Below are 12117 nucleotides of genomic sequence, written 5' to 3'. Positions count from 1 at the left end.
TTCCCTTGTCTTTTTGATGATAGCCATTCCACCAGGTTAGAGGTGTTACCTCTTTTGTGCCTTCTTCACTATTCTAAATATTGTTCTTACTTCAGTTTGTTTTGGGGAGGCAAGAACAGGAAATCAGAGGTTGGGAGGGGAGAGAGATTTAGTTCTCTATTTCCCCCATTCCGTCCCTGTTTGACCACAGAGGAACAGTGACTTTATGAGGACAATGGCTGTATTCTTTTACCTGTGATCAGTTTCTATCAGATGCTCACACTCTCATGGTCACAGTTATCAGACTGCCGAAACTGTTCCTTTCCACTGTCCTTTTGGTCATCCAACTGGATGATAATAACTCCCTAATGTAGTGAGTGCCTGGATATTTAGTCACCCCTTATTGATCTCCATATCTCTCATGAAATTTATAACTATTCCTATCTGCAAACCTTTTCATTTAATTATGAATGTGCCATCTGTTTCTTTCCTGGACCTTGATTCAATAGAAGTTGAATTTTAGAGAACCACTGAGAAAGGACCCATTGCTGTTATATAATCAGAACTGGCAGTTAGAGAAGGCAAAGCACAGTATAGTGAAAGAAAAGACCCGGGTTAAGATTTTGATTTCAATATGTATCCCTTCTCAACCATTTATAATGCATATCCTGTGAATAAAGTTCTACACATATACCTATCCTCTGGCTTGACTGGCATAAATTATTCACTTCCCTCTACTTGCTGAAATTCAGTGTATGCCCATATTTCAATTTCTTCCACTCTCACGATAAGGCTTACATATTTGTTTTAATGTCTTCTAATGATGCAGTGAGGATCTTGAGCATAGTTTGATAATCACAAGGGAACCATTTTAAATTCTCAACAGTAGGAAGATACTAGGCAAGTGATGTTTTAAGAAGATTCAGAGTTCTCCCACCTAACATAATTTTCCCCAAAGTACTGAACAATAAACCTACTTATGATAAAATAACTAAATAATTTTTTGAATGTTTAAAGATGACATTTAGAAGATTATAACTCATCAAATAAGAGCATCTAAAATTCAGCTACTGATAAAAATCATATTTCACATGAGAAATAAAGAACCTTTAAAACAAATCTTTTTTACTGATCTGGTTTTTCTCAATTTCTCTTAAAATATGTTTTCAGAGCTCTTTAATGAATATCAATCGGCAAAAAGAAATTATTACTTCACAATTTTGACAATTTTTTAAAAATATTGAAAAGGAAGGGCATCTTTATCATCTTTATGCCAAAAACAACTAATTAAAACTTTTGTTTTTTACTCTGTAATAAAATTTGATCACACTATGGGTAAATATTCTACCAGTAAGGTTAATTTACTGTTGCATACTGTAATTTTTTAAAAATCTAGGTAGACATGTGTTTATAGAATCCATTTGAGCCTGAAATGAACTTTAAGTGTCTCCTCCATCCTGCTTCCACCATTCCAAAAAAAAAAAAAAAAAAAAGATAAGAGATGGAAACACACAAAACAACAATAATATTATTCCTAAAACCTGAGAACTGCAGGGCCCTCTTGTTTATTTAATTTAGCAAGTATCATTTATTACACAATTAAAAAAATAACATGGCTTTCAGAGATGGCCTTTCCTTTATAGCAGTCATTAGTGTATTTTAACTTGCATGTGTTCGTGATATTCATAGTCCTTTTCTTCCTCCTTCAAAATGCTGGGACCTTAAATTACTGCTCAAGAGCTAGCAAGCAAGATAGGGCTATTAGATTTAGCATCATATATTTTCCCAAGCGGTATACACAGCACTTTTTAAATATGTATGCAGCCCGTTTTAGACTGTAATCTCTTTTCAGTTATTTATACCACTGACGGGCTTTAGATCCTTATTTCTGACACTATAATTTAATGCTGTGACACCAGCCCCAGATTTACAGCTTTCACTGTTGGCCCAAGAGTTCCATTCCACGGCTCTGATACAGTGAATTTAGGGGAGTTGCGGAAGGGAATTTCATCAGATTTTTGTTTTTTTGTCAAGTTTTGCAGACTCAATGTTGACTGCTTTGCCTTTGGAGAAATGCTCTAACCTTAGGTTTTGAAGGCCATTTTATACTTCCTGATATTCCAAAATTGACGTTCCACTGTATTATCTACCCAAGTTCATGCATCATTCACTGAAGGTTTATATGACCATGTACAAACCATTTAACCGGTATAAGCATCCATTTTCTCATCTATAAAATGGGAATAAAATGCCTACTTCATCTTCATGAGGCTGTTGTTAGAAATAAATGAGTTTTTGCATGTAAAGGACTTAGAACAGTTTCCAGCAAATACTAAGAGGCAGCATAATGTAGGGTTACAGAGTATGGGTTGTAGATACTACACAGTTTCAGGGACATGCTTCCCATAGATCATGATGAGAATTATGTCTTCTGAAATCATTCAGAATTTTTGACTCAAAATTTCAAGAATGTATCCTATGAAAAAATGCAAAAAAAAAAAAAAAAAAAAACCACACCAGATATATGCAGGGAGGTATGTACCTCAGTATTCTCTGAATAAATAAACAGGAACAATTTAAGTGTTTACTAAGAGGGCTGCTTAATAATGTCATATACAAATAATGAAATATGTATTCTGTAGCTGTTAAAAAGAATGAGATAGATCTATATTGGCATTCTATACATTCCATAACCTGTTAATTGACAAAAGCAAATTGCAGAAGTGTATATGCATCAAGACTCAATATTTTCATTATGTATTAAATATATAGGGAAATGTTGAATGCCAATACTAAACTATTAACCAATGGTTGTATTTAAAGAGTGAGATTGCAGAACATTTCAATTTCTAAGTATCAGATTTATGTAGTTTTTAAATAAAATAGTACTTATATAGCAAAAATATCAATGAATACACACCTAATAATATAGTATTTCTACTTGTCTTAATCCATGCAGATGGCTATAACAAAGTACCATAGATTGGGTAGTTTATAAACAACATAAATTTAATTTCTTACTGTTCTGCAGGCTGGGAAGTCCAGGATCAGGGTGTTGATTTGGAGTCTGGTAATAAGACCTTGTTTTCCTGGTTCACAGGTTGTAATTTTGCTGTATCCTTACATGATAGAAGGAGTCAGGGAACTCTCTGGGGTTTTTTTGGTTTTTTTTTTTTTTTTTTTTTTTTTGTAAGAGTACTAATCCCATTCACAAGGGCTTTTCATTGCCTCCATAATGTCCCACATCCAAATATTAACATGTCGAATATTAGGATTTAATGTATGAATTTTAGGGAAACACAAACATTTAGCCTGTAGTGCTACTGACAGCTCTTTAATTAATACCCATTACCTACAGGATAAAGCCCAGGACCTTCATAAATTATATAACTACCTACCTGTCTAGTATTGTCTGTCATATACATCTTGCCACATATTTTCAAGGTGTAGAGAATGATCATGGTTCCTATTAATCTCATTAATTTTATTAATCTTTGGGTAACTTGATGTTTTTGTTTGTGCTGATCTCTGTATAATGCATATTTCAGTGACAGATTTTATTGCAACTGCCTATTTGTACATACATCTCTCTTTCTAAATTTTTACCTACTTGAGAAGAGACAACCAACAGAGGGAATAGCAAATAATAATCCCTCCATAAATCCTCATTCAACCAAAATGAACTATACTGATATTTTGGTGGAGTTGACAGACCAAGATGAGCTCATACACAAAAAAAGAAATTCCAAACTGTATTATTTTACAAACTGAATCTTGACCAGTGTAGTAGCAGGTTGAAAGAATATTAGTTAGTTGCAAAGCATGTTCAAACAGGCAATATACAATTATCATTAACCATATGGCATTGCAATAATTTAGCACTTTTGAGTGATTGATATTTAATGGTGTATTAGATACATACAAGGATATAAATAAAGAGCATGAATTGTTACATTAATACAGGAATAAGTAGATAGGTTTCTTGAATAGAATTTAGGTCTTTTACAAAGAAGGGTAGGGATAAGAAAGCTACCAAGAATTGGGAGATTAAACAAAAATATTGTAAGTAAATAATTAGACAGAAATAATGTAGTTTTAAAAGAAGAAAATGCAAGATAGGAGATTGAATTTGAGATTGCTGATGTAAAACAATCCAAGGAATGTCTTATAGACTGTTCTTGGGGATTTTTTAATTAAAGTACCAGCAGAAGCTTTTTTATGGTAGTGCTTCATCTCTTTAAATGAATCTATTTAAATAGATCTCTTTAAATGGATGCCATATTACTTGGGACTATTTTGATTACTTTTAATAGAAATAAGTTCTAGCTTCATGTGATAATGTATCTACCTTCTTTTTTCTTTTTACTTTTTATTTATTTATTTATTTATTTATTTGAGAGACAGAGAGCACAAGCAGGCAGAGAGGCAGGCAGAGAGAGAGGAGGAAGCAGGCTCCCTGAGGTGCAGAGAGCTGGATGCGGGGCTCGATCCCAGGACACTGGGATCATGACCTGAGCCAAAGGCAGAGGCTTTAACCCACTGAGCCACCCAGGCACCCCTACCTTCTTTTTTCAAAAGAACAGCCAGACCAAGGATAGGATCTCTTAATTTCAGATCCAAATTTATTGGAAAGAGCCAATTTGGCCAACATAAACAAGAGGTCCATTTGCATTCATTTAGCTAGACCAGCGAGGTTTAATCATTTTTAGAATATTTCTTTCAGGATTTCATGGCTGTAACCATGAAATTTGAGGTAGGTGCTATTTATAGAAAAATGTGAGGTGCAGAAGAAATCCCAACTGATATTCACTACTTAACCCAGAAAGAGGCATGAAAAACTCCAGATAATTTCTCTTGGGTTGCTGTTTTGTAAACGTTCATGTATTCTTCCATTAATTTATTTTTTCACTCACCCTTCCAACCGTCTATTCATCTATTCATTCACTCTCAAACTGTGTTTGATAGCAGGTGCTGTCATGAATGCCAATTTGAATCATTAAGATATAGCTCAGTCATCCAGAATGACAGTGGGTTTAGAATGGCAGTGGGTATAGAAATGCCAACACAAACTAGAAAGTGTTATAATGATTTCTTGGTTTATGTGTTAGAGTTGTGGGAACACAAAAGACAGCTTATTAATTATGACCAATTAAGTTTATATGAGGGTAATACCTGAGCTGACCTTTAAAGGATACATAGGAGTTTCAAAGAAGAGAAGGAGAGGGGAAATAACATGTACAAAACCTTAAAAAGGAAAAAAAAAGTGTTTTATGAGCTTAGGAAAAGGAGAAAAACTAAGGATAATGAGTTTGAAGGTGTGGCAGGAAACAAATATAGGCAGGGGTGTTGATTCCAGATTACGCAGGTATTAGTGTAGTATGTTAAGGATTTGGAATTTATCGAAGATTAACAATGTCTTAAAGAAGGGGATGAACTTGATTAGATTAGTGTTTAGAAGTAGAATCTAATGGGGTGGCTGGGTGATGGACATTGGGAAGGGTATGTGCTATGGTGAGTGCTGTGAATTGTGTAAGACTGACGATTCACAAACCTGTACCCCTGATACATATAATACATTATATGTAAATTAAAATTTTTTTTAAAAAGTAGAATCTGATATAGTGTTAAGGGTGAATGATAGTGAGGTGGACTAAAAGAAGGGAAATCAAAATAAGTTGCTTTCATAAAAGCTTAGGTGGCTTATATAGGAGCCTGAAGTGAGGAGAAAAGGAAAAACAAAACAAAACAAAACAAAACATGGAAAGGACAATGAACACTGTTATGCTGTAAATAAACAAATAAACGAATTAAAAAAAAAAACATGGAAAGGAACAGAGCTCTGTGACGGATGAGGTTTTTCCCTACATCTCTGGCCTAATTAATTAATTGTTCTGTGATAGATATTTAATTAAATAGTTGTAGACATCTTTGTAAAGGATGTGGAACAACTAATTAAAATTTTCATTGTGGCCTTTCAAAATTAATTAACCGTTAAATACCACAGACTAACCTATAGCATAGATATTTAAGCATAAGGGGAAAAATAATATTTGGGTTTGGGTGAATCATAGTATCTAGTCTATATTCATATCATAGGGGACGCTGAGATATATTACAGACCAGTGCTATACAATAAAACTTTTGGTGATGATGAACATGTTCTATATAGTTACTGCCTAATACGGTCACTTCTAGCTATATGTTGCTACTGAACATTTGAAATGTACCTAGTATAACTTAGGGGCTTAATTTTTAATATTTAAAAATTTTTAAATAGTAATGAAATACAAATTTTTTAAAAATTATACATGTTAGTGACTACCAAATTGGAGATCACAGTAAACCATGGGAATATGCTGATTCAGTTCAGCTCAATAGCTGTGATATATAGCTATGAAGAAGTCAGTGAGAGGGAGCAGAGGTAAAACAGAGTGGGGAATGGGGGTGGAATTTTATTCTCAATACAGTTGATTAATAAGCGTGAAACAGAGAAATCAGTTCACACATGGACCCTGTTGTCTCCACATGTACTATGAAGTGTTGGCCATTTAAGCTTTATATATCTAGAGAAATAAAAGTCATCTTTTACAGTTCAACTAAAGGTAGCATTGAAGAAAATGGTTTATTTTGCTTATGGTTTCATAATTCAGTTATTAAATTGCCCTATTCTTATTTTTCAATTGTTCTAAGTGTGAATTTGAGATATGATGTCATTTGGAGTAAGCTGAAAATGAGAAAGCAAATGTATAATTTGGTGGAAGCTGTTTATTTCCAAGCTAGTAAGTTATATATAACCAACCTTGAAATTGTCTTTTGTTGCCTTTCTTTTATTGTCTGTTGTTACTTTCTGTGATAGGCAGCATTCAAATTGACTTCCAATGATCCACAATTTTTGTCTCTGTCCGCATAATAGCAGGATTATTCTGTGTGACTATAGCAGACATGATGAAAACTTACTTCTGATATTAGGGCATAAAAGACTGAAGCTTCCATGCATCCATCTTGGGCTCTTTCTGTCACTCTTTGCCCTTTGGAAAAGACCATGACATGGTGAGAAACTGAGATGTCTAACCTATAGCTAACATGCTATATCATGCCAGATAACAGGCATGAGTGAGTCTTCTTGGAAGTGAATCCTTCTACCTGAGTCCAAGCATCAAATAATGCAGTTTTATTGCAATCTTATGAAAGACCTTGAGATAGAATCACTCAGCTAAACTGCTCCCAGATTCCTGATGCACGAAACCATGAGAAAAATAAATGTCAGTTGTTTTAACCACTAAGGTTGAGGGTAACTTGTTATTCAGACATTAAGAGATAACACATCTTTCATACAATTTTCTTTTTTTTTTCTTAAGTGTTTTCTTTAATCCCATCCACCTCTCCTCTAGTAACCATCAGTTTGTTTTCTATAGTAAAGAGTCTGTTTCTTTGTTGATCTCTCTCTCTCTTTCCCCTTTGCTTGTTTGTTCTGTTTCTTCAATTCTGTATATGAGTATGGGTAAAATCATATGGTTATTTGTCTTTATCTGACTGACTTATTTTGCTTAGCATTATACTCTCTAACTCCATCCATGTCATTGCAAATGAAATGGTCATAAAAGAACAAAAGATTTTGTATATATAAACCGCATCTTATTTATCCATTTATCAATGGACTTGGACTGCTTTCATATCTTGGCTATGGTAAATAATGCCGCTGTAAACATAGAGGTGCATGTATCTCTTTCAGTTAGTGTTTTTGTATTCTTTGGGTAAATACTCAGTACTGCAATTGCTGGATCCTCGCGTAGTTTTATTTTTAACTTCTTGAGGAACCTCCATATTGTCTTCCTCAGTGGCTGTACCAGTTTGCAAATTTTCCTTCCTCTTCTGTTTTTTTGAATCCTTTGAGAAATATAGGTATTGAATCTTTTTTTTTTTAATGTGTGGTAGAATTTGCCTGTGAAATCATCTGATCCAGGACTTCTATTTGTTGGGAAGTTTTTAATACTGATTCAATTTCATTGCTGGTAATCAGTCTGTTCAAATTTCCTATTCCTTCCTGTTTCAGTTTTGGTAGATTATCTGTTTCTAGGAATTTCTGCATTTCTTCTGGATTATCTAATACAATTTTTCATAATATTCTCTTACAATTGTTTTTATTTCTGTACTGTTGGTTATCTCTCCTCTTTCATTTGTGAATTTGTTTGTTTGTTTTATTTGAGTCTGCTCTCTCTCTTTCTCTCTCTCTTTTTTTTTTTTTTTTTTTTGGATGAGTCTGGCTAGAGCTTTATCAATTTTGTTGATCTTTCCAGAGAAACAGCCGCTTGTTTCATTATGTTCTTTTGTATTTTTAGTTTGTATATTATCTATTTCTTTTCTAATCTTTATTATTTCCCTCATTTTGCTGGTTTGGGATTTTGTTTGTTTTCCTTTTTCTAGGTCCTTTAGGCATAATGTTATTTAAAATTGTTCTTGCTTTGAGGTAGGCCTGTAGGTCTGTAGGTTCAATAACATGCTATTAAATAATGAATGGTCAACGAAGAAATCCAAGAAGACTTAAAAAATTACATGGAAACAAATAAAAATAAAAACATACAATGGTTCAAAATCTTTGGGATACAGCAAAAGTAGTTCTAAGAGGGATGTTTATAACAAGTCAGGACTTTCTTACTATTTTCAATTTTTGTTAATCTTTTGCAAGCAGTAGTAAACTAATCTATATGTAATCCCCTAAATATTTTCTATTCTTTCAGGAATTTATGATTTCTTAAATACCTTCTTAGCATGAGCCATCCTTTCTTTTTCAAATATCTGATACACATTCTCTTTTTTCAAAGTCAACTAAGATCCTTTTTTGTAAAGTTCATGATTTCACCAATCTCAATTAAACACCCATCATCTGAGTGGATAAAGAAGATATGATATAGATATGCAATGCTATGTTATTCAGCCATAAAAAAAAGGATGAAATTTTGCCATTTGCAAGATGCCATTGCATCTACAATGTGGATGGAGCTAGATAATATTATGCTAAGCAAAATAAGTCAGTGAGAGAAAAAAATGCCATATGGTTTCACTCATATGTGGAATTTAAAAAACAAGACAGATGGACATAGGGAGAATAAAGAAAAAAAAGGGACTCAATTATAGAGAACAAACTGAAAGTTGCTGGAGGAGAGGTGGGCAGAGGGATAGGTTAACTAGGTGATGGGTGTTAAGGAGAGAACTTGTTATGATGAACACTGGGTGTTGTATGTAGGTGATCAATCACTAAATTCTGCACCTAAAACTAATATAACACTGTATGTTAACTATCTGGAATTTAATTAATGGAAAAAAAGGAAAAAAATGATCATTCGTGTTTTTGTGTTTTTTAGAAGCTGGTCACTGTATATAATAGTCACACTGTTGTGTCCATAATTTCCTACAAATGACATCTTCTTCAGTCTATATGTACAGCACTCCCTCCATGCCTCTGGACATACTATCCCATGAATATTTTAACAAAGAAATTTTGCTCTAGAAAAAAAAGATCAAACTCAGAAAGGAATAGAAAAATGGTTGCCAGAGGCTGTTGGGTAGAAAAAATGGGGAGAGACTGGTAAAAGAGTACAAAATTTCAGTTATGAAATAGATAAGGTCTAAGGATTTAATGTAAAATGTGACAAGTTTAGTTGATATCACTGTATCGTATAATAGAAGTTTGCTAAGAGAATAGAAATGAGATATTCTCACTAAGACAGATGGCAGCTACACTTGTAGTGAACATAGCATAACAGAGAAGTTGAATCATTATGTTACATCTGAAACTAATGTAATGTTGTGTGTCAACTATACTCAAATCAAGATAAACATTGAAACAAAATGTTCTCACAAAAAAAAAGATAAATGTGTGAGGTTATGGATGTGTTAATTAACTAGGTGAGGAAATCCTTTCACAATGGAAAAATACATCAAATAATTATGATATACACTTTAAATATAATTTCATATGTCAGTTATAACTCAATAGATCTTAAAAAGAAGTTTTTCTCGGAATTTATTCTCAACTACAATTTTGGGGAGGCTCATGATCTCTACGCAGTCAGTTCAGAAAACCCATATTAGATATCTTATTCACTGGGGCCAAAAATGTATCTGGCCATTACTGACATCTGTTATTAACAACCATTTGTGAACTGCTTTCTTTCATTTCCAACTTCTGTGGTAGTATCTTTTTATTGTTCAGTGCCAAATATCCTAACAATGCATTCCAACAGATTCTAACAGTCCTTAATACCCAAAATTCTACCCATCCCCAACCTAAGAAAATATTTTCTCCTGTGTCTCTTGTTTCTTCAAGACTTAAGAATATAGACCTTTCCACTTAAAATTTAATATCATAGAGAAGATGAGCTGGAGGAAAGAAAAAAAAATAAAAGAAAGCAAACACTAATCCATACTCCAAGGCTTTCCAAGTGCTCTGGCTAATGTAGTTGAGAAATGTGAGCACATATCCTTAAGCAAACATTTAAAAGATAGTGTATGTTCTTCACCAGGCTTATGTTTCTTTTAAGTTTTAATTTTAATCCTCTTTATATTGTTTTGATATAAAAATAATTTCCTTTAAATTATTTACCCATTGGATGAAATGAGGCTTCCAGAACACAAATCTTTTTAAATTTTTTTTATAATTTTGTCACTTTCACCAGAAATCTCCATATTTTAAAAAAAAAAGTCTCTTTCCCCTTCAATAGCAAAACTTGCTTTTATTCTGAGCCTATTTTCTTGTCTCTCTGTCTACAAGGATTGATTTCTTTTAGTGAAATTTCTTGGGCTACTTTGCAAGTTTATGTTTATATAGTTCTACTTGAGCCTTAATATATCAAAACCTGTATTTTGAGAGACAGAGGCTTCTATCCTAAAGCCAGAAACATTCAGATGAGGTGTATTTGAATAGTTCAGATGAAGTATGTAATTATTTCTAATAAATGAAATAAAGTGGAACTTTGTATTGAAAAAACAAAGGGGGGAGTTATATTTAACAAAAAGGCCACCCTGTACAGAGCCATTACTTTGTTACCTGTGTTAGTGATAGTAAACAAAGATTCTTAGATGTTCAAATAATGTTGATGAGATAACATTGCTTAGATCTAAATTCTCCTACCAAGAATGAAAATAATAAAGGTAAAAATAAAGAGTACCCTCTAAATATCATAAGGCTATCAGTCTGCTTTCAGTGAAAGTTGGTACACTGCCAGTTATTAAAAAAGTTTCTGCTTGACTGACTTCTTTCACAGAATATAAGTATATATTTCTTGTTTGTAGAAGCTGGTTGGCATTCCATCATTCCCTGGCATAGCTCATTGTTGCTATAATAATGTGATAATAATTTAACAGCACAGTATATTAGAGAGATATAGTGGCTATTCCCTGCTGAGAGTTTTACAAGGGGTACTTTTCTTTTGCTCCCAAGAAGGTTTCTTACAGTATTAAGAAAAATTACCCAGCGTTCTGTAGAAGAATGAGGATGACTTTTTAAACAAATTTCAGAGACTCCTATCCTTTCTTTCTAAATATTGCTTATAGAAGACACCAAGGTATGGTGGAAGGAGCCCTGCTTTTGGTGTCAGTAGATGTAGGGCAGGAAGAGGGCTCTGACCATCTGTGTGTTCTGAGACATAATTGTAGGCTATTGTAATCTCTTTCCAACCCTCATGTCCTATAGGTAATAATAAATATACATTGTTATACAAAGATACAGCTCCTTTCACTATGAAGATTATAGTCTAGCTTTGCGCAGTGGCAGTATCGTAGCCAATGAGGTTTATCTGAGGCGCGATTATTGCTAATTGAAGATTATAGTCTAGCAGGCATGATAGAAAGAGAAGTAATAGGATGTGCATTAGGAGAAGGTAAAATGGCGAATTCTAGCAGGCAAACCTAGTAAGTCTGATGGAGAACACTATCCCTGAAGAAGTGACAAGTAAGCTGAATCTTAAAGAGACGCTAAGCAAGTAAGGATAAGTACTGGGCAAATGAGAATAAAACAAGTCCCCACACTTTTAGAAAAAAAAAAAGATTTTTTTTTAAATCTAGCCATGGTAACAAGTAGCCACCAGAAATACATTTTAAACTCTTTAGGGCAATTAATGTGGACAGCTTACTTCAGTG

General features: G+C 33.5%; 1 pseudogene; it reads left to right on the top strand.

The window, feature by feature from the left end:
* Positions 1-11734: 11734 nt before the first annotated feature.
* LOC123950098 lies at positions 11735-11905 on the top strand (annotated as a pseudogene).
* Positions 11906-12117: the final 212 nt, after the last annotated feature.

This window comes from Meles meles, chromosome 8, assembly GCF_922984935.1.
Source record: "Meles meles chromosome 8, mMelMel3.1 paternal haplotype, whole genome shotgun sequence".
Taxonomy (NCBI): domain Eukaryota; kingdom Metazoa; phylum Chordata; class Mammalia; order Carnivora; family Mustelidae; genus Meles; species Meles meles.
This window is presented reverse-complemented; position numbering and strand designations above follow the sequence as displayed.